Source organism: Ailuropoda melanoleuca, unplaced genomic scaffold (assembly GCF_002007445.2).
Source record: "Ailuropoda melanoleuca isolate Jingjing unplaced genomic scaffold, ASM200744v2 unplaced-scaffold6034, whole genome shotgun sequence".
Lineage (NCBI taxonomy): Eukaryota > Metazoa > Chordata > Mammalia > Carnivora > Ursidae > Ailuropoda > Ailuropoda melanoleuca.
The window spans coordinates 432154-453038 of NW_023234215.1; positions in this window are offsets into that span (position 1 = coordinate 432154).

A 20885-nucleotide genomic window follows, 5' to 3' on the forward strand; every position below is an offset into this window, starting at 1 on the left:
TGTGTTGAGAGAGGTTAAGCAAATGATCTATGAAATATGAGTTCTATTGAGTCAGGGTCTCTTACACTGGTATAGAAGGAAGTATTTGCAGGTATTAGTAGCTTAGGGAGACTGACGCATGAACAATGATCAACCCAGATTTCAACAGGCAACAGAATTACCCAGATAGTGGCTTAGTGCTGCTTGCTGCTGTGTTTTAGTTACTTATGAATTCAGCAGAGGAGCTCATTCATTGTGTTCTCAATTTAAAGAGTTTAAACTACAAGGTCACTCTGAAAATGAGTGCTGATTCTTCTAGAGAAGTAAACCATGTCATTAGCTGCCTGTATAGTCAATACAATTCCCTTGGAACACAACTCAGCTTCTATTTTTTTAATGCATATTCACGCCAACACTATAATTCTTCAGTTGGGACAAATGTCTGCATAAAAAACCAAAATGAATATATCCATAGCTTTATTGGAGTCACATATAACCCCAGTTGGCCTTCTTCCCACTGTTTCGTTCTGAGACCTGCTCCAAAGTCTTCATGAGGATAAGTCGGCTGGCAGTGGTGGGTTTGGATCAGCAGTTTTCCCAACAGCACAGCTGGCCCCCAGCATTTGCAATCTTTTATCCCCATTCCTGCAGGTGCTGTGGGGCTGAAGCCAGCTGAGACAGGTAAGCTGCCCCATCTGGCATCACGCCCGTCCCCCAGAGTCCCTCACTCACTAAGCTTCTACCTGGAGACCTCAAGGCCTGTCGACATGCCATCTATCGACTCACTGCCCATTTTTATTTATTTTTTATTTTTATTTTTTAAAAGATTTTATTAATTTATTTGACAGAGAGCGAGAGAGCACAAGCAGGAGGAGCAGCAGAGGGAGAGGGAGAAGCAGGCTGCCTGCTGAGCCGGGAGACTGATGCGGGACTCGATCCCAGGACCCCAGGATCATGACCTGAGCTGACGGCAGATGCTTCACTGACTGAGCCACCCAGGTGCCCTCACTGTCCATTTTTAAAGATGGTTACAACTATGAATAAGTGGGACATGCCTGCTCATAGTTGATTTTTAAATCTCTTTGTTGGCCGTGCTGGGGGAGGGAATATTGATGAAAAACTCAGCAGAACTTTTATGTGAAGGAGGCAGTCTGAATTTTTGGTGCCACCACTTTTTTAAAGCCTTCCAGCTATCTGCCCGCTTTCCTGGACGAGGGCCATACTTAGATCTGTCCACACCCACCGTGGCTGTGGGGGCTGCTGGGCAAACAAGTCTTTGTCTTGTGAGGCAGCCGAGCAGAGGGGAGAATGCATGGGCTTTGGAGTGAGGGAATCTTGGTTTGCATCAACTTTGCTGCACCCTAACTGTCTCACCTGGGTTTGCTGACACAGCCCGAGGGGCTTAACGTCCTTCCCCCCTAAACGGCAATGTGAATGGCTGAGCCTGGTAGGGAGGATTGAATGCACCAGTGGACAAGAAGCACAGCACAGTCATGGGTGCACAGTCATTCACGATGTTGGTCTAGTGGGTAGAGGTGGATGGGGAGACCAGCATGTTTGCCTTATCTTTTGTTAAGCAATTTAATCTTTGGCTCTGTTTGTCGTGGATACTCTACAAAGGAAGTTGCAAGCCAGTGGCTGTCCATTTCCAGGGCCCAGCTCTTTGGATAGGAATCACTCTATCGAAACTCAGTCTCAGATCCATTTCATTTTGGCCCTGAATGCCATCCCTGTCATCATCAAATACAGAAGTCCTGTCAGAACATGGAGTATTAGCGAACTCGGTAGTGGCCTCTTGGATTATGACACATGTAGAAATGTAAGTAGTTACCAGGGCGTTCAAGTGGTGTCTGTTTATTTCAGTGAGGCTCACTACACTGCATGGCTGGTGCTCCAGGTATTCTGTGGAAATAAAGATAGCGAATCAAGGAAGGAGAGGAGCCCTGCAGTCTCTGTTAATGCGCGAAATATGACGAGACGTGATGGTCTCCTCCTCCCGGCCACGCAAAGATAGAACTCTGAATGATCAGCATTGGGGAGGGACAGCGGTTGGAACCGGGCCTTGCTGTTTATTGTGAGCTAAAATAGAACTCTTAAATCGTATTGCTTAAGATCGAGGTTCCCAGCAAATAGCTCGAGGGTGACAGTTGCATCAGTAGCATTTAAACTTTGTCCTAGGCTTTGAGCTTCTGTGATTTCAGAAGCTTCTGTTTGGCAGGCTCAAAAAATATCCATTCGAAGGAACTGACTCTGCAGCAGGTTGAGCTCAGAAATGGGGAATGGGGACCCTGGGCGGCAGTTAGCAGAATATTACCTGACTGGGGAGAAATATCAGCATTTGGTGGGTGGTTCAGTGATTAGAATCTTTTCTAATATGACATAGAAATTCTTTTTTTCTTTTCATGTAAAAAAAATTCTTGCACCTGAACCTCTATTTAAAAAAATAATCTATGACAAAAGGTTAATAAAAAGACAACATTGCCTTGAAAGGACTTTGTATTTTATAAATCAAATGTGCATGTGTTTTTTTTTGACAATTGGTAACCCATTTCTGGATGACATAACAACTTCAATCACCTTTAGTAGTTTGTGCCAAGGATTGGCAGGTCCTTTGCCCCATCTATGAGGCCCACGGTGAGTGGTCCTAAAGGGGGGACTCTCCAGGTTTCTTCTGCTAATGCCCCCCGTCTAGGACAGCGTGCAGGAGGAGGGGTTTCAGTGAATGATTCAGATCTTGCAGCAAAGCTGGAGATGAAGTCAAGCATCACCTTGCTCTCAGGCATCTAAAACCTCTTGCCGGCAGAGGGTGTTAGGAACCAGGTCCACACACTGGAAACCAGAAGCAGGTATAAAGGACTCGGCTGGTAGTTCACACCAGGAAAAGGAGAGGTGCCAATGCTGGGTTGCGGGATTGAAGAAGACTGTGAAGGAAAGCTTTTTGGTGGGGGCTGGAGTAAAAGAGAAGATCTGAAGATCCAGAAAAGACAGAGGATTGAGAGGGGGAATTTCCTGACCCTTGGCCTCTCTAGACCACCTCTTCGCCTTCTCAACGTTCCCCTCCTAGCTCTTCCCTCTTCCCTTATGCCCGCATTTCGTCCATCCTCCTAGTTTGGCGTCTCTATTTTGTGGTTTCTAGTACTTCTGGCAGAGAATGAGGAGGGTGACTCTTCCACGAAAGGGCATACTGAGTCAGCCCCAGTATGCCCTACCCTTAGCTGGGAGGCCGATCAAGATGGGATCCTGGCAAGAAGGGTCCTGTAGACCATTCGGGGTCTAAAGTCCTCAGGCTCACTGCGCAGGATTTAGGACCCTCAGGCACAGTGGCTCTGAACCCACTCTGGCTTTCTCTTGCTGCTTACTTCCTGCTTTTGCCTCGCAGTTGTGCTAAATGCTTCCCCCTGGGCAGCGTTTAGTGCCAAATCAGAGATTAAGACCTAAACCTCCAAGGCGGCCAGTCTCCTCCAAGCTGGGCTCATGGGAGGAGGCTGCTCTTGCCCGAAAGTGGCTTCCTTTCTTCTTCTGGGGCTGTCTGCACAGGCCCGTGACTTTCTGAAGAGGAACGGGCTTGGCAGTTGGGAGCAGCTGGGAGCAGCTGGGAGCTGGGGAACAGGGGACATTCTCAGAGCCCTGGTACCATGTTTGGTTGGAGTCTAAGCTGAGATTTGATATTCAAAGCCATCCACTTCATTTTGCTTGTTCTTTCAATTTAGAGCTTGAACTTTCTGGGAAGGCTGTATAAAAACATGGTTTATCTGGGGATTTTGACAATGCTTGATTTCCTTTGAGAAGGATAATCTGCACGTGAATGTGTAAGGGTTGCAATTTCAAGTCCGCAGGGGGCCAACTAGGGAAGTGAAAGCATTTAAAGAAAATGATGTATGCACAAAAAGAGGCATGTCTCACCATTTGAGTTCAGGAAAACTGGTCTCGTCCCAGCTTCCTCCTGCCTCTGGGGCTGGAGTGGCTCGATCAGCAGGGAACCGGGAGGGAGAGGTACTCAGCAAACACTCCTCAGAAAAGACAGAGCAGATGCTCCTTCAACGCTGTCTTGCTGGGGCCTCATTGTGGCTGTGAACTTTGGATGTTTGCTTCTCTATTTACCTTAAAGATTTCTCTTATTCGTGAGTGAGTGGGATTTGTTATGCTCTGTTCTTGCAGAGAACATCTCGGTGGGCAGTCACATGTGACTGTGAAGTTGTTCCAGGATCTCCAGGCCTCCTCCTGCCCCAAGTGGAAGACAAGCTGAGGTCTTCCAGAGATAGATAAGAGCATGGTGTAGAGGAAAAAGCATGAGCTTTGGGTCAGACAGCCCTGTGTTCAAACCCTGTCCTTACTACCTGGTGGGTGAGTGGAGAAGTTTCCGGTTCCTCTTCAGGGAAAGAGTTAATGGTTCCTACATCGAGGCGATTGGGAATGACTGGAGAAAACAAGAGGTGGAATGTACTGGTTTAACAAAAAACCAGCTCTCAGTAAATGTCTATCCCTTCCTTTTTTTTTTTTTCCATTTGAATGGCTGCTCATAATACCTAGTTTCAGTGTGTTGCCTTCATTCAGCCAGGCCTTGTTCTTTAGCTGCCCCATTATGGAAACCTAGAATGACTGGCCTGGAAGGTACCTCCATAGTTCCCAGTACAATCCCCCAATTTACAGATTTGAAAACTGAGGTCCAGAGAGGGCAACAGCTTACATAGGGTAGTACCAACAGCCTTCAGTGAGGGCTTGCTATGGGCTGGGCGTTGTGCCTTTTATCCTTACAATAGTCTTGTGGGATGCTTTTTTAATCTACATTTTACAGACGACGACTGGAGAAAGTTTTGGGCAATTAATCTACACTCTCCCAGTCAAGGCCACACAAACCTTCATCGAGGAAACCAGAGCTGTGACTGAAACAGATTCTCTGGGCTCCACCTTCTTCTCCACCCCGCAAGGATGCCTTCCCAACATCTGAATGGGACGGTCGACTTCAAGGTTTTTATATGTTCTCTGAGATCAGGAAAGGTCCTTAATTAAATCTACGAGAGGATCACCGACAGAGAAAAATCTAGAAACATTTTAAAAACTTTTAAAAAAATGAATGGACTTTATTTTTTAGAGCAGTTTCAGGTTTATAGAAAAATGAGTGGAGAGTATAGAGAACATCCAGACACCCCCTCCAATGCCCCATCCCACAACTCACAAGTGGGTACATTTATTATAATTGATGAGCCAACACTGATACGTTATTATTAACTAAAACCCATAGTTTACATTAGGGTTTGTCCTTTGTGTTGCATATTCTGTGGTCTTGACAAAGGTATAATGACATCTATCCACCATTGTAGGGTCACACGGAATGAATTTACTGCCCCCAAAATCCTCCGTGCTCTTCCTATTCATCCCTCATGCCCCCCAACCCCTAGCAACATTGATCTTTTACTGTCTCCATAGTTTTGCCTTTTCTAGAATGGCATACAGTTAGAATGATACTATATATAGCCTTTTCAGATTGCTTTCTTTCCCTTAGCCATAGGCATTTGAAGTTCCTCCATGTCTTTTTATAACTTGATAGCTCATTTTCCTTTATGGCTAAATGATATTCCATTGTCTGGATGAGTTCCAATTGTTTATCCATTCACCCACGGAAGGACATCTTGGCTTCTTCCGGGTTCTTGTGTGCAGATTTTTGTATAATAGAAATGGTTTTCGATTTGGCAGGTAGAATGACTGGCCCAGCTTTAAGAGTAATCTCAACTTCTCCAATTTCATTTATTTGTTTCAATCTGGTTTGCTTCCCTCATCACACACAAGGATTCCTCATTTCTCTGAGCACATGCTCCTTTATCGAAAGATGAACAATCTATATCATATAATGGGCAGAACTCCGGGGCTTGGGAACCTCTCAGGACTTAAGTTCACACAATGTCCCCTTGGGGCCTCAGACTTAATTAGATTTAGGGGAACTTAGATTCAGAAATAGTCAGCAGCTGTGGAGCCTTAACCCAAAGAAACATCTCACGTGGAAGATTCTGACACTCAACTGGCCATTCAGGGCGCTTTGGGCATGGGCAAGATTCTTAGTAACTTTCAATCCCATTGTTCCTTCTCCTAAAGTTGGCTCGGGAAAGAACAATTTCTCAACAGCTAATGCTCTCCAGAGCACAATGGGGAGTAAAGGCGTGTGTGTGCATGCGTGTGCGTGCGTGTGTGTGTGTGTAAGTGTGTGGGGTGCGGCCAGAGGTAGGTGAGCAAAGAGACATACTCCACATGTAGACTAGGTGGAAATTACCTGAATTTTACTGTTTTGTTACTATTTTGGCAATGGGGCTGTGGAAACCGGCATGCTTCCCAGTCTCCCTGGGGGCTCAGTCCATCCCTTTCTTTTACTGAGGAGCTGAGACTTGCATGCTTCTGGGGTTCTATTTGCTCTTATTTTTACGCAGCCATTTCTCTTCTCACTGAAGATTGAACTTTTCTTTGCCTCCGTAAGAAAGAGCCCGCTCAGAAGAGCTGCCCGGGACAGCCTTGCTGGTGAGGGCAACATGCTGTGTTTCAGACATTCGTTTTGTTAGGCTTCTTATTTTATTATGGTTTTACAATCTTTCCAATAACCGTAGTCAACTTTAAATGAACCTAAAAATATATTCCTATGGCCTTTTGGGAATGATTTCCTTGGGCGATCAAATCAAAATACCCCTTTCTTTAGTTGTTAATATTGGAAATAAGGGAAGGAACTGAGAGAAGGCAGAAATAAAAGTGTCATTGATGAAAAAGCCCTGCACACATATTCTAATAAGCTGTGTGTAAAAACATGCTCATATATGTGTCTACATTGAGAAGCCTGGGTGGCTTATCGTACTTGGAAATGACTACATAAAGGGGCCCAATCAGAGATGGGGTGGTGGGTGGGTCCGAGGGCTCTGGAAGGTGTGGGGGTGGGCCTGGGGGATGGGGCCGCACTCAGAGCGGCTTGATGTGGATACCTGGGTCAGAGAGGCGGAACTGTACACCTTGGCAGACCTGGTAAAATTCCCACCTGTGCCCACAGTGGAAATTCAATGATATTCTCCCTATTGATAATGGCAGCCTCTAGCATGTAGTGAGATAGAAAGTATTTTGTTGGAAGCGTTATCCATTGACGGGTATAAGCATTGCCAGAATAATTGCCGCAAAAGACCTCCATGCAGACACACACATAACTAGAATTGATACAGAAGACTGTCTAGGACTCTGAAGAGTTTGATTTTATTCCTTCTCTGGGCATTGATTTCTTCTTAGTACTGTTTCTGATTTTCAAAGTTTCCCCTTTCATGGTGGATCTACATTCAACTCTAAGGAACCACATAGGGGAAAGTATCCTGTAAATCAAGAAAAATTCCCATGAGGCTTTACTACATATAATCTCGACAAAACCCCATGTGTGCCTATTTTATTTTATTTTTTTTCTGCCCTGAGGAGAAGTGAATGGGCCAGGTTTGGACAGCATGGGGTGGGCCCAGCCTGGCAGTGTCAGGCCTGGGGCATGAGCTCATCTAGGGTGCAGACTGGGCTGAGCAGGAGTCATTCTGAAGGAGAAAGAAGGTCAAGGTGGTGTTAATGCATCCAAGGCCTGACGATCGATGTGAAGGGCTAGGTGCCTGCACAAGGCAGCTCTTCGGCAAGGTCAAGCTGCCAGCCAGGAGCGGGCAGACTCTGACAGGGAGAACGAGGGGGGCTGGGGAAATCAGGGAGGTCCTGTGCAGACCATCCGGGCCCTTCGTGTGGCCACTGGGTAGGCTTGTGCAGATAAGGGGCTGTGAAGGGGCAGCGAATTCCTCACAAAACTAGGAATGTGAATATTGTATGGAGCTCAAGTGTAAGTGTGCGTGTAACACACCTAGTCAAGAGTGGCTTGAAAAACAGGTGCTTAACGTGTGTCACAGCTTTGGTCCAGCTTCTCTGTGATTCTCTTGGCTTTTTCCCATAGGCATTCAAGGTAGCCACAACAGCTGTCCCCATTGCATCTTCCTACAGAAGCAGCCTGAGGCCCGGGGGATCTCTGCTTCTCAGGGAGAAAAAAAAATTTTTTTTTTAAATTTTATTTATTTCACACACACACACAGAGTACCAGCAGACAGAGCAGCTGGCAGAGGGAGAGGGAGCAGCACTCTCCCCGCTGAGCAGAGAGCTGGATGGAGGGCTCGATCCCAGGACCCTGGGATCAGGACCTGAGCCGAAGACAGATGCTTCACTGACTGAGCCACCCAGGCATCCCATCAGGGAGAACAATCCTTGCTCACCTTTCCCTTCTGAGCCTGTTAGCCAGGATGGGGCCACAAACCCAGATCCCGGCTACAAGGGAGAGAATTATAAAGCCAGTGCCTGGTATTTTTGACGTTTTAATGCCCTGGGGTCTTTCAGGTCTTGTTCAGAAAATACAAACTTCAATCTCATTGCTGTTTCACATCTCAGCCCCCCTTTTGGATTGTTCTTTATCCCGGTGGAAAGAACAGTCATAGGTGCACCAGAACTACTCCTGAAAACCCTCAATGTGGGACAAATAGGAGGCTGGTGTTGCCCAGCCTGTCGCTGCCCATATCATGTCGTTGTTGGGGATGTAACTGGAGATGGCAGGTCGTGAGCGAGAACTCTGTGCTAAGGAAGAAGGGAGGTTTGGGGGGAAATGTTAGTATCAGTAATGTATTGTATTGCTCATCAGAGAATCTGTCACATGCCAGCTACCATATGACAAATAGACAAGCTATGAAAGGAATTTTAAGATCAGGTCCCACTGTCAGAGTCAACTTTTCCCATGGCTCTCCCTGAACTCAGCTGACTTTATTTGGCACTGCCATGTGTGCACGTGTCTAATAAGAATCCTGTAGCAGGATCAAAATTTATATGCAATGTGCTGGATTGTTCTAAATCCAGCTTTGTTACTTGAAGAACGATGTGTTCCAGTATTCCCTGATCCCTCTGTGGTTCAGATTTAGAGGTGGCCACCAGGGACACTTGCATGAGGTTTGAGAGGCAGAGGGAAGTAGTGGCCATTTTTCTTGGAAGCTCTTTGCAGGCTGATATGGTGGTAGCAGGACGGGCGGCACCCAGCAGGTTCCAGACTGTCCTTGCTGCTCCTCTGTCCAGCTCTTCTTTCCCTCCCTCCCCCGCCCTCTTCTTTCCTTCCTTCCTTCCTTCCTTCCTTCCTTCCTTCCTTCCTCCCTGGGAAAGAGAGCATGAGGGGGGAGGGCAGGCAGAGGGAAGGGGAGAAAGAGAATCTCAAGCAGACTCCCTGCTGAGCACAGAGCCCTCCATGACCCTGCGATCATGACCTGAACCGAAATCAAGAGTCCGCCGCTTAACCAACTGAGCCACCCAGGCACCCCTGAAACTGACACACAGTCCGCCACCAGCTGCATGGTTGTGGATCTGCAGTGGCTAACACCCCTTCTCCTCCTCCCCTCCCTCACCAAAAAGCAACCCTATTGTCATCGGCCTCAGTGACCCACCAGCACCCCGCTTTCCTGTTCCCCAGCTGGCTCTGACTGGCTCATGTGACTAGTGCTTCCAGATGACTAGATCGTGACTTTTCTCTGATTTCCTCACTTCCCCTTCCAGATTTTTCCTTTCCAGAGTCCTCCCACCATTGCGTCAGGTCTAACGCCACACTAAATCTCATCCTACGGTCCTCAAGGGCAGCTCTCCTTTCCTGAGCACACCCTGACGAAGAGATGCCACTCCGCAAACATACACAACGCTGGCCTGCAGTTATTTTCTCAAACCCACGTTTAAAACCCCTATTACAGGTTGCCTGAGTGGCTCAGCCCGTTCAGCGTCTGCCTTCAGCTCAGGTCATGATTTCAGAGTCCTGGGATCGAGTCCCGCATTGGGTTCCTTGCTCAGCAGAGAGCCGGCTTCTCCCTCTCCCTGCTGCTCCCCCTGCTTGTGCTTTTTTCCCTCCCTCTCTGATTAGAAAAATAAAAAAATAAAAATAAACCCCCTATTTCTACCAGTGATAAGACGGGGTAGGATACGGTTTAAACTTGCCCAAGTAAGGACATTCTGTCTCTTGTAATTCAAAGCAATCATTTCTGGGTTAATTTACACTGTTGGGCATTCCCCCCCTTCTTCTTTCTAGGGGCAGTGATCCTGCGTGTAAGGGGAAATGCGCCCATCTTCCCGGCGGGGCCGCGTGCTCCTGACAAGCTAAGCTCCCTGTGCTGTGCCTGGAGGTCCCCGGATGCCCTGCACGGCTCTTGCTTGAGATGTGGTGACTTCCATGTGGTCCTTTGGGCCGTGTGCTGGGACCTGCTGCTGAATTCCAAGGCCCCTGACATTTGCCTCCCCTGACCAGGTGGCAGCCCGCTCTGGCCTCATTTCCTGGCCCCACATCTCCACCGGCTCACCTGTCCTCCCAGCATCTCCACATCCCTCCACTGGGGCACTCCTGGGTTCCTGAATCCCATCCCAAGGCTGTGTGGAAAGCAGGGTGCCATGTCAGAAGCATTTTGGAGGCTTAGACAAGGTTAGGGGGAATCCGCAAGCAGGGAAGAAAAGGTTCCTAGAAGTCTCCAGAAGGTTGAAGAGAAGATGTCGTGGGAATGGAGACACACCCTGGGAAAGCAGGGAATCGAGGTCGAGGTTTCCGAGGTGGAGGAGTTCTAGGAACTGCCTGGCTCAGGGGTGTCCCCTGGAGCGGGAGCATGACAGGGCTGAAATGGAGTTCAGGGGAAGTCACCTCCCTTAGTGCAATCTGACCTTGCTGAGTGTGCTCTGGAGAGGGCTCAAGGAGAGCAGCCCGGAAGCCCTAGGGTTTGGGGAAAAGGAGAAGGAAGCCCAGGAGAATAAAATAATCATGGATTTTGTTAGCCAACCTCCTGAGTTTATCTAGGGTCGAAGGTCAATCCTTTCGTCAAGCCTTGCTTTCCTCAGGTGCTAAATGGGGACAGTGAGAGCCCTTCTGCAGGATGATTGAGAAAGGGCATGCCGCAGGTGCTTGGTGCACGGAAATCCAGCATTAGACACATTTGTTACTGGTTGTTAGCTGTCAGTTGCTAGAAAGTAAAAGAATTAAAAACGCATCACTGTATTTCCTCAAGATGACTTGCACTTCCTCTTGGATTTCTAGAATCCAGAGGATATATCTATCTATCTATCTTACTTTTTGGCCTTTTTGTTCTCTTATTAAAGCAATGGTGCATCTTATAATTTATGGTACCTTGAATCCAGGAAATGTATTATTTGCTTCCAGTCCACGTAGGTGCAAGGGGATAAGATACAAGTTTGGTGTTCTTGTTTTTTACCTCATTTTGCCACTAGATGGAGTGTCCATTCTGCTATTGCTCCCCCTACCCCCCTGCCACTTAGTGACAAAAATAGAGCTAATACTTTGAAAAGGAAAAATTAAGGTAATTTTGAATGGACAATCATCAAAACACCAAGTTTCAAAAACAGAGAAGTCCTGATCTTCACACATCACTCTGATGCCATTGTTTCTTTAAATATCCGCTTCCCCCCGCGAGACCGTAGGTTCCTTGCAAGAAAGGAATGTGTCATAATTATCTTTGCATACCCAGGACTTAGTCTGTCCAGTGTCAGGCCCAGTAAATGCCATCCTAGTGACTGATTTAGAAATTGAACCTGGAGAAGAGAAAGGTCCACATGAATTCCTGGTGCATGTCAAGTTAATGAAAGATTAAGAAAAGTCTAAAGAAGGATAGATGCTTCTGTTACAAAGAGTACAAGAAGAGAGTCACTTAAATCAGTAGCGTGAGGTATTCCAGTGAGACTCAAGGAAGAACTTTTCTGACACAGAAGCTGTGAATAGGAGCGAATAGCAAAGAACTATAGAGGCTCCTCTCCTTTTGTTGGTCGGTAGGTGCCCCTGAATGGGAGAATAGAGTTAGCTGACCTTCTGGGCTTGATTCAGCTCCTGGACACTGTTGTTTTGAGTGGTTTTTCTCACTTATTGCAAATCACTGCTGTTTTCTCCACTTGTGAAAGCTAGCCTTGGCAAAATTTTTGTAGTCTTCAGAGCATTTCAGAGCTGATGTTCATGATCATGGGCTGCTGTGGATGTCTGCAGGGGTTCAGAGATTAAGCGAGCTGGGGACTCCCCCCTCCCCCTACAATAGTCCAGAATCTGGTCTCTTTCAAAGACCTACATGAGTTTTAGAAACCAAACAAAGAAAACTTGCTTTGCAGTGAAGGAAAATACCAAAACCAAAGCAACAACAACTTTGCCTGACCTTTAAAACCCCTATAAGCCTGAGGGCGGTTGCTGTACCTTGTAAAAACTCTGATCTTTTGACTAAAAAAGAATGCTAATCATCCCGGCTTTGCCAACCTTCATTTGTTACCCGTTGCTAAGTGAGAGCTAAAGAAGATTAGCAATCATAGATCATAGGTGAATGGAAATTTCTGCCCTGGGCTTTTGTTTGCAGTGATGAAAAATAGTTTAGGGTATTTGAGGGGAAAAAACCCTCTTCTATGTCTTTGGCTTTTGAATTGTTTTTAAAGAGCCCCTCTCTGTCCCAACAGACTCAAAGACCTTCAGAAGCAACACATGGTTTTCTGCCTTCCCGAAGCTTCCCTCACTCTTGCCTGTTATCATTTCTTTAGCTACATGTCTGTGATGGAGAAAGCATGAGATAGATCGTCCAGCGGGACATATTACATATGTGCTCTCTCCCTTAGCTTACTCTTCCATAAAATGGGAGAAAATAATAAGATGTATCTCTAAGATCGCTGTGAGGAGAAAATCAGACAATAGTAGGAGAAATGCTTAGTTAGCCTAGCAATAGACCAGTACATACCTCATACTATTCTTATTACTACACCGTTATCCTATGTCAGTGTCTCTGTGGGGCCCCCAGTAGGATTATTCCAAAGTGAAATGCACATTTATTTTCTGCTCTTAAAGACTGCCTGCAGTTACAATTTTTGACCAGAGTGAGCACCACTGAGCGATGAAGGGCCTCGCACATCTGAAAGCTTTACCTTGCAGGGTGTGCACGGAGCCGCAAGCCTGTGAACTTCATCCACCCTTGGTTGCTTGTCTGAAAAGTGGGCCATTCAGCCTCCTGTAGCTGATACACGTGGACAGCAAGGGCTGTGTAGTGGTCAAGATCTGTCCCAGGTTCCCTTGTATCCTTGCAATTACTGAAAGTAACTTAGAAGCACCTCTGTCCTGTCACTTTAAAGTGCCTCCTTAATCCAACATGGCACTGCATAGAACTAACTGCCATTTATTTATTTATTTATTTATTTATTTATTTATTTATTTATTTAAATCTTTAAGATTAAAAACATTTTTTTACATAGAATTGACTTTTAATGAACTCTACCAGTAACCTACTATTTTCAATTTTTATATGATAAGCAGCCCTGTGATGGACATCCTTATACATACATCTTGTCATAATTGTAAGATTATCTCTTGAGGTAAAATTTTAGAAGCTGAGCTGCAGAAGCTGATTACCGTTTGCTGAGTTGTTAGAAGTATCATAGGACATAGGATGCATCTGGTAACAAGCTTCTTCATCTCCCATTACCAGGGCCATGTGAGAGTTGGGGAAGGATCTGGAGAATTTGTTTGCCTCTATGTTCAGGAAGAAAACTAATTTTAACTTTCTGACTTTTAGTTATACCAAATATTATTGGAGAAAGAGATAGAATATTCTTTTTAATCATTATCTCTCTTCATTTCTCTTTCATCCTTACTTTTGACTGTGAACTGGGTAGAGAGATTGCTAAACCATCTTTCTAATTTTTAAGACTAAATCCTGCACTAGTAACAACCTAGTGGATTGCACTACCCTTCCTGAGAATCTTCCAGGTTGTGTGGGAATTTTATTTCTCTTCATTTGCAAGGGAAGCTCCTGGATAGACAAGCTCATCCCTTGGAAAGGCAAGAATCCCCAGCTATCTCTTTAATCACTGATTTAGCGGTTCTCAAAGAAATCTGAAGAATGCTTTGTTTGTGTGCCTTTTTCCTTCGGCATTCACCTCTAACTAAATGCCCCTTTCCAGCGTCTCCATTTTAATTCTCAGAGAGAGGAATGAACTGGACCAGGTATTCACCATCATTCTGTTGTGGGCAGATCTTCGAACATGTCTGTCTCTCGGGCTTCGAGGCAGCCTATAGATGGCTACTCTTGGGTCCAGCATCCCTCTCTCTAATCAGTTTGTGTGGGTGTGTGCGTGTGTGTGTGCGTGCGTGTGTGTTGTCCTAGTCCATTGGGGCTGCTGTAACAGATACCATAGACAGGGTGACTTATAAAAAACAGAAATCTAGTTCTCATAGTTCTGGAGCCTGGCAAAGTCCAAGATCAAGGTGCTGGCAGATTCAGGGTCTGGTCAGGACCTGCTTCCTGCTTGATAGGCACTGTGTCTTCACATGGTGAAGGGACAAAGAGCTCTCTGGGGTCTCTTTTGTAAGGGCACCCATCCCATTTATGAGTGCTTTACCCCCATAATGCCCGCACCTCCTAACACCATCACATTGAAGGTTAGCCGTCAGCCCGTGAATTGTGGGGGACCCATTCAGTCTGCAGCAGGTGTGCATTGCTTGGAGAGGAAGGACCGTGATGCTCTGGCTGTCTGTGTGTGGCATTAGCATTCAGTGGACCTGGATGGCTGCCCTCACTCAGGATTATCAAACTGAGGTGGGGGAGGATTTGGTAAAAAGGAGCTCCTGATGATACCTGAGCATTTACCCTATGATGAAGGACTTGCAATCCTACTTATCTGCCCAAGCCGAACAGAAATACGTGGCCACAAAGACTAGCTTTATTCTTGATGACACAGAATTGTAAAACAGCCTCGGTGTCTATCAAGATGGAAATGGGTAAGCAGCTTTGGCGCCTTTATTCCGTAGAACACTAATGCCGATGAAAAGAATGCATCCCTGATACTACACAAGTGAATCTCAAAAACATTACGCTGAGTGAAAGAAGACCTATCGGGGCGCCTGGGTGGCGCAGTCGTTAGGCGTCTGCTTTCGGCTCAGGGCATGATCCCGGCGTTCTGGGATCGAGCCCCACATTGGGTTCCTCTTCTGGGAGCCTGCTTCTTCCTCTCCCACTCCCCCTGCTTGTGTTCCTTCTCTCGCTGGCTGTCTCTCTGTCACATAAATAAATAAAATCTTAAAAAAAAAAAAAAAGAAGCCCTATCCCAAAGGGCACACACTAGATGACTCCATTTACGTGAAGTTCTAGAAGAGGCAAAACAAAATAATACAAATATAATAAAAAATTTGTTGCCTCTAGGGGGCGGGAGGGGGGACTGAGCAAAAAGAGGCATTAGTATTTTCTGGCATGATAGTAATGTCTACGTCTTAAAAGGGGTTTGGGTGACACAGGTGTATGCACTTGTCAAAACTTAGCAAATGTGCACTTAAAATTGGTGCATTTCATTGTATGCAATTTTTTCTAGGAGAAAAAATGTAAACAAATCCTGAGCTCTAGTTAAAACATGGACATGACATATTTAGAGCAAAGTCTAATTATGGCTATTATGTCATTTGAAATTCATAAAAAATAAGATGGATTGGTGGATGGATAGAGAAATGGGTAGATAGATATGTGATAAAGCAAGAATGGTAAAATGTTTAATGGTGGAATCTAGGTGATGGAATGTGGGTACTCATTAAAATTCTTTCAAATTTGCTGTGAGTGTGAAAAGTTTCCTAATAGTATTTTGGAAAAAATTCCTCGCCGTGCAAAATATACCATTCAATTAATTTCAATACTACTTAGTTTAATTTAAGGGCAACTCAACAACAAATGATAATAATGGAGCATCTGCCATAATATAATATATGTTATATTATATACTGAGGATACAAGAATAAATACAGACTAAGTTCTTGGCTCAGAAAGCTTACAATTTCCTAAGGGAGACCAAAGTAAATCAAACTATCATAGGAAAAACCGTATGTCAACTGTTTTCTGGAATAGTCTAATTTCAAATATTTTTATTATATTTAAGTGTTAGGGGATTCATTAAGTAAATGGCCAATGTTACTTTGATTGCTTAACTTAGCAAGACTTTTTAAATAAATAAAAATCACAAATCAGAGAAAAAAATCTCTTGTCAAATGCTGTATTCTAATTTTGTTTAGTACAACTTTTTTTTATGTGTGTGCCATAACTGTATCCTACTTCTCTGTTGGTTCTGTTACCTTATTGACATGACATTTAAAATTAATGGGGAGGGGCGCCTGGGTGGCACAGCGGTTAAGCATCTGCCTTCGGCTCAGGGCGTGATCCTGGCGTTACGGATCGAGCCCCACATCAGGCTCCTCTGATATGAGCCTGCTTCTTCCTCTCCCATTCCCCTGCTTGTGTTCCCTCTCTCATTGGCTGTCTCTATCTCTGTCGAATGAATAAATAAAATCTTTAAAAAAAAATAAAAAAAAATAAAATTAATGGGGAGCCTGGGTGGCTCAGTTGCTTGAGCATTGGACTCTTGGTTTCGGATCAGGTCATGACCTCAGGGTCATGGGATCCAGCCCCACCTCCCCTCTGTGCTCAGCGGGGAGTGTGCTTGATATTCTCTCCCCCTCCCTCTGCCCTCCTCTTCCCACCCTACCCCCTACCACTCTCTCGCTCTCTCTCAAATAAATAGATAAATCTTTAAAAGAAAACATGCAAGAATAGAGGCACTGAGAATACCTAGAAAATGCAATGGAAGTCAGGAAAAAAAAGTTAATATTTAACATTCACATGGATTGGAATAATCAATTTCCCCACCCTCTTTCTTTGATATCGCCCATCTGCAGCCCATCTTCCTCTATAGCCTGAGGGCTCTTTGATCACACGATTGTCTTGCTCAGAAATCTTCCGTGGCTCTCTAGTGCATAATGTAGTCCAACAGCCTTAGCCTGTGGTCTGTATCTGCCTTTTTTTTTTTTTTAAAGATTTTATTTATTTATTTGACAGAGAGACAACCAGCGAGAGAGGGAACACAAGCAGGGGGAGTGGGAGAGGAAGAAGCAGGCTCATAGCGGAGGAGCCTGATGTGGAGCTCGATCCCAGAACCCCGGGATCACGCCCTGAGCTGAAGGTAGATGCTTAACCGCTGTGCCACCAGGCGCCCCTGTACCTGCCTTTTGACCAGACTTCTGCTGGGCCCACTGCATGTCATTTTCCAGACACTAGCCACCCTCACTGGTGTGACGTGAGCCTGTGATCCAGCTGAGCCCTGTTTATGTATCTTCATTTTTCATGAAAAGTCCATCTCTCTAAGAAGGGCTCTTAGATAAATTCCACCCCAACCTCACAGAGCAATTAATCTCTCTAAGCAGTCTTGGAATTTTCTCTCTATCTTTGATGGCTTGTCTACTGCGGGTTGTCTTGATTTTCAGAAGAAGATGTTTGTAACTATCACCTGCACTACTGTGCGGGCCCTTGGAGGACAAGGGCTGGGCCTTACTCATCTCTCATGAACTTAAGAGTCACTAAACAGAGCTCAGCACATAGTGAGAATTGAACAAGCGCTGTTTAATTGAATCTCAACATTTATTCTTAAAATTAACCCACACCAGGCTGAGTGTATTATTTGTAAATGCATTGGCCAGGAACATTTCCTCCAAAATGCAGCCCCCCCCCCCTTTTAAGATTTATTTATTTGAGAGAGAGCAAGAAGTCAAGCACATGCGTGAGCGAGTGTGGAGGGGCAGAGGGAGAGAGAGAATCTCAAGCAGACTCCCTGCTGAGCTGGTCCGAGGGGCTCCATCTCACGACCCTGAGATGGTGACCTTCGCTGAAACCAAGAGTTTTGGATGCTCCACTGACTGAGTCACCCAGGCATGCCTGAAGTGCGTCCTTTCTAATAGAACCAAAGTTTCATGTATTTCACCACCAAAGGAGCCATATGGGTTCTATTAGGCTTCTGCAAGTCTGGGCCAAGTTTTCCAGGCAGTCCTGAAACAGACCACATTTTACCTGGGAGGAGCATAGTTAGCAAAGGCAGGTATTGGCCTTTGTGAGTTTGCATTGCTTATCAACTTATTAAATTGCTTAATTCTTTTTCTTCTAAGCGGTGACACTGATTGACTTTGCTCCTTTTGCTGCGTGCATAGTGCCATCTTGTGGCCCTGGAGCATATAACACTCATTTACTCCAAAAGGGATGAGACCATGGCTTTTGGATGTGGACAGGCTTAGATAATTGGGCTTCTGTTATTCATCTGTTTCTGTAGCCCAGAGGACCTCCAGTTGGAGAAACATGGGATTTATGATAGGTGAATGTGCACGTAGTTTACGGCTAAGCCAACTCAACATGGACTTTATCTAGCAGGAGTATATTTGGAAGCATTCATGAAGTTTGTATTTCATGCCCTTCCTCACTTCCTTCATAGGTTTTCCGCAAGGGGTGTTTTCCCCTCCTCAACCAGGCTTTTGTCCTTTGAGAGAGAGCCCTGTAAAACTGGAGCCACAGCACCAGGGGTTCTTGGAGGGGTAGGGAGTGACAAATCTCCAGCCAGGTTCACCTCGAGAGGGTTGTAAAACCAAACTTTCTGCTAGAGGAAGCAGCAGATGAAAGGAGGTGGGATGTGTGGGTTTCACCCTAATGTTGGCCTTGGGTAAAAGGGCAGAATAATAACACAAATAATACACGGAGTAAATCTCTGACAGTCCAAGTAATCAGCCCATAGAAAGAAATTCTGGAAGAAACGTAAGAGTCCTTGAGCCACTGCGAAGAGTTCCCGCTATGCACTAAAATATAGTTCTCTTCACACCAAAACCCCTCAAACCCTTCTCAGAGTCCACTGATTAAGACTTTATGATGAGAAGAGAACTTGGGTTTGGGATGCAGCCAATTAGAGGTTGCGAATTAAATGAAGGATGGACAGGTGGAACGCTCACATCATCCATCACACACAGGCTTAGGAAATCCGTTTTGGAAACTTTGTTGGATTTTCAAAGTTCACAATTGTCTTGTTTGGGTGAATCACGAGGAGACAAAGATCAAAAGGCCCATTCCTGCCTTCAGTGATCTCAGTTTCTAGGGGCAGGGGCATATGAAGCAAAGATAAGACACATGAAGCAATTAGAGCGATATAGGAAATCATGTGCTTTTTCTTCTTTCATCTGTATTGTGCCATTTCCCAAAAAAGTCCATGTAATTCAACAAAATATTTTGGTAAAATAATGCTTTAAAAGGAAAAATTGGAGCAAAACAAAGAAGGGGTTGAGTGCAGGCAATACATCTTCTGAGAAAAATAATTAAATAGCCTCACTGCTAATTTTCCTAAGCCACCTGACCATTAAGCAAAAGACAATTGAAAAAATTTAAAATATTGATAATTTCTGCTTGTTAGGGTAGACAGGGGGCTATACTAGTGGTTTATTATAAAGTAAGCAAATATTAAACCAATTCCACAAAATGTATGAATATTTATGAGCAGACAGGCACAAACACAGTCATATAACCAGATTTTGTAGCTCAGGGCACGTCCACTCATTTCACCAATGAAAAATCACTTCTCTCCCTTATGTTAATTAGCAAACCCTCTGATGGTGGATTTTAATAATGATATTCGAAGGGCTAAGTAACCACCCCTGGAATTTCAATTTGTGATTAAGATTCTTCAAACGCCACTAGTGTTAAGTGGGATAAATTAGAATTAATTTGTGCACATGTTTATCACATACCTGCTACCGAAATATTTTGAAATGAAGTTCATGGACATGATAACTGAAGTCCTAATGAAGAAGCAGATCAATATAATTTATTTTAAGGTCTTTGTATCCACATTTTTAACTAGGAGGAAAGACAGAGAAAGAATAATTTGTACTGATTTAAGTTTAGAATATAAAAGAAAACCAGGAAAGGCCACTGTGCTATGTATAGAAGCCTCACAAGTAAGTAAGAAAAAAAATTAATCCTTAGAATGAGTTACGAGGGAAAGGATCATTTTGTTTCCCATAGCTTATTGGAGTCATTGGTGGTGCACGTACTGCAGATATCCGAGGAAACTGAACCGCAATGCAAAGCACGTGGCCAGGGCCACCGAGCTGGGCATGTTAGCTGCTGTCAACAGTACTTAGGTCCATGGCAGATGTGTTTTTGCTTTGATTACCTTTGAAATCTCTCTGAAGGCTCAATAAATACTCTGCAGTCTCCTCATTTGGGCTGCTTTCACCCCAGGTTTCAACTTTATTACTGTGACAAGCAATTTTTATTAATAATTAACCTAATAGTGGGATGAAGAAATTCATGCCTTTCATGGGAAAAAATAATACAGCTTTTCCAGTGAAGCCTGGTTTGCTCACCAGGTCTGACCGGCTGAGCTGTGTTCCCTCAAAATTCGTATGTTGAAATCCTATCCACCAGTACCTCGGATGTGACTCGATTTGGAGATAAGGACTTTACAGAGGTAATGAAGTTAGATAGAGGTCATCAGGATGGGTCCTAATTCAGTATGACTGGTGTCCTTATAAGAAGGGGAAGTTTGGACATATAGATGGAAGACCTGCGAAAACACAGGGAGAAGACTGCCATCAACAAGCCAAGGAACGAGGCCTTGGAAGACACAGACCCTGCCGACACCTTGATCTTGGACTCCTAGCCTCCAGAATTGTGAGAAAATAAATGTTTGTAGGTTAAGTCCCCCAGTCTGTGGGACTTCGTTATGGTAGCCCAAGCAGACTAATGCAACAGGACTTTTACTGTGTCCCTGAGTGTCCCAGGGGGAAGCAGATGGACATGAGGGGAGTTTAATGGGTCACATACACACAGTGAGGCAGGTGAAGAGAACTGCAAGGCATAGTCCAGGGCCCTACACTGACACAATCGAGGAGGGAGCCATGACCACCAACAGGCCTCAAGGAGCAAGGAGTGGGAGTGGGTCCTGGAACTCAGAAAAGGAGTTTCTGTACAGAGAGAGATGCCTGACAGGTGTTGGCAGAGGGAGAGAGGGGAGACGTGCCCCGGACCTTGTATTTC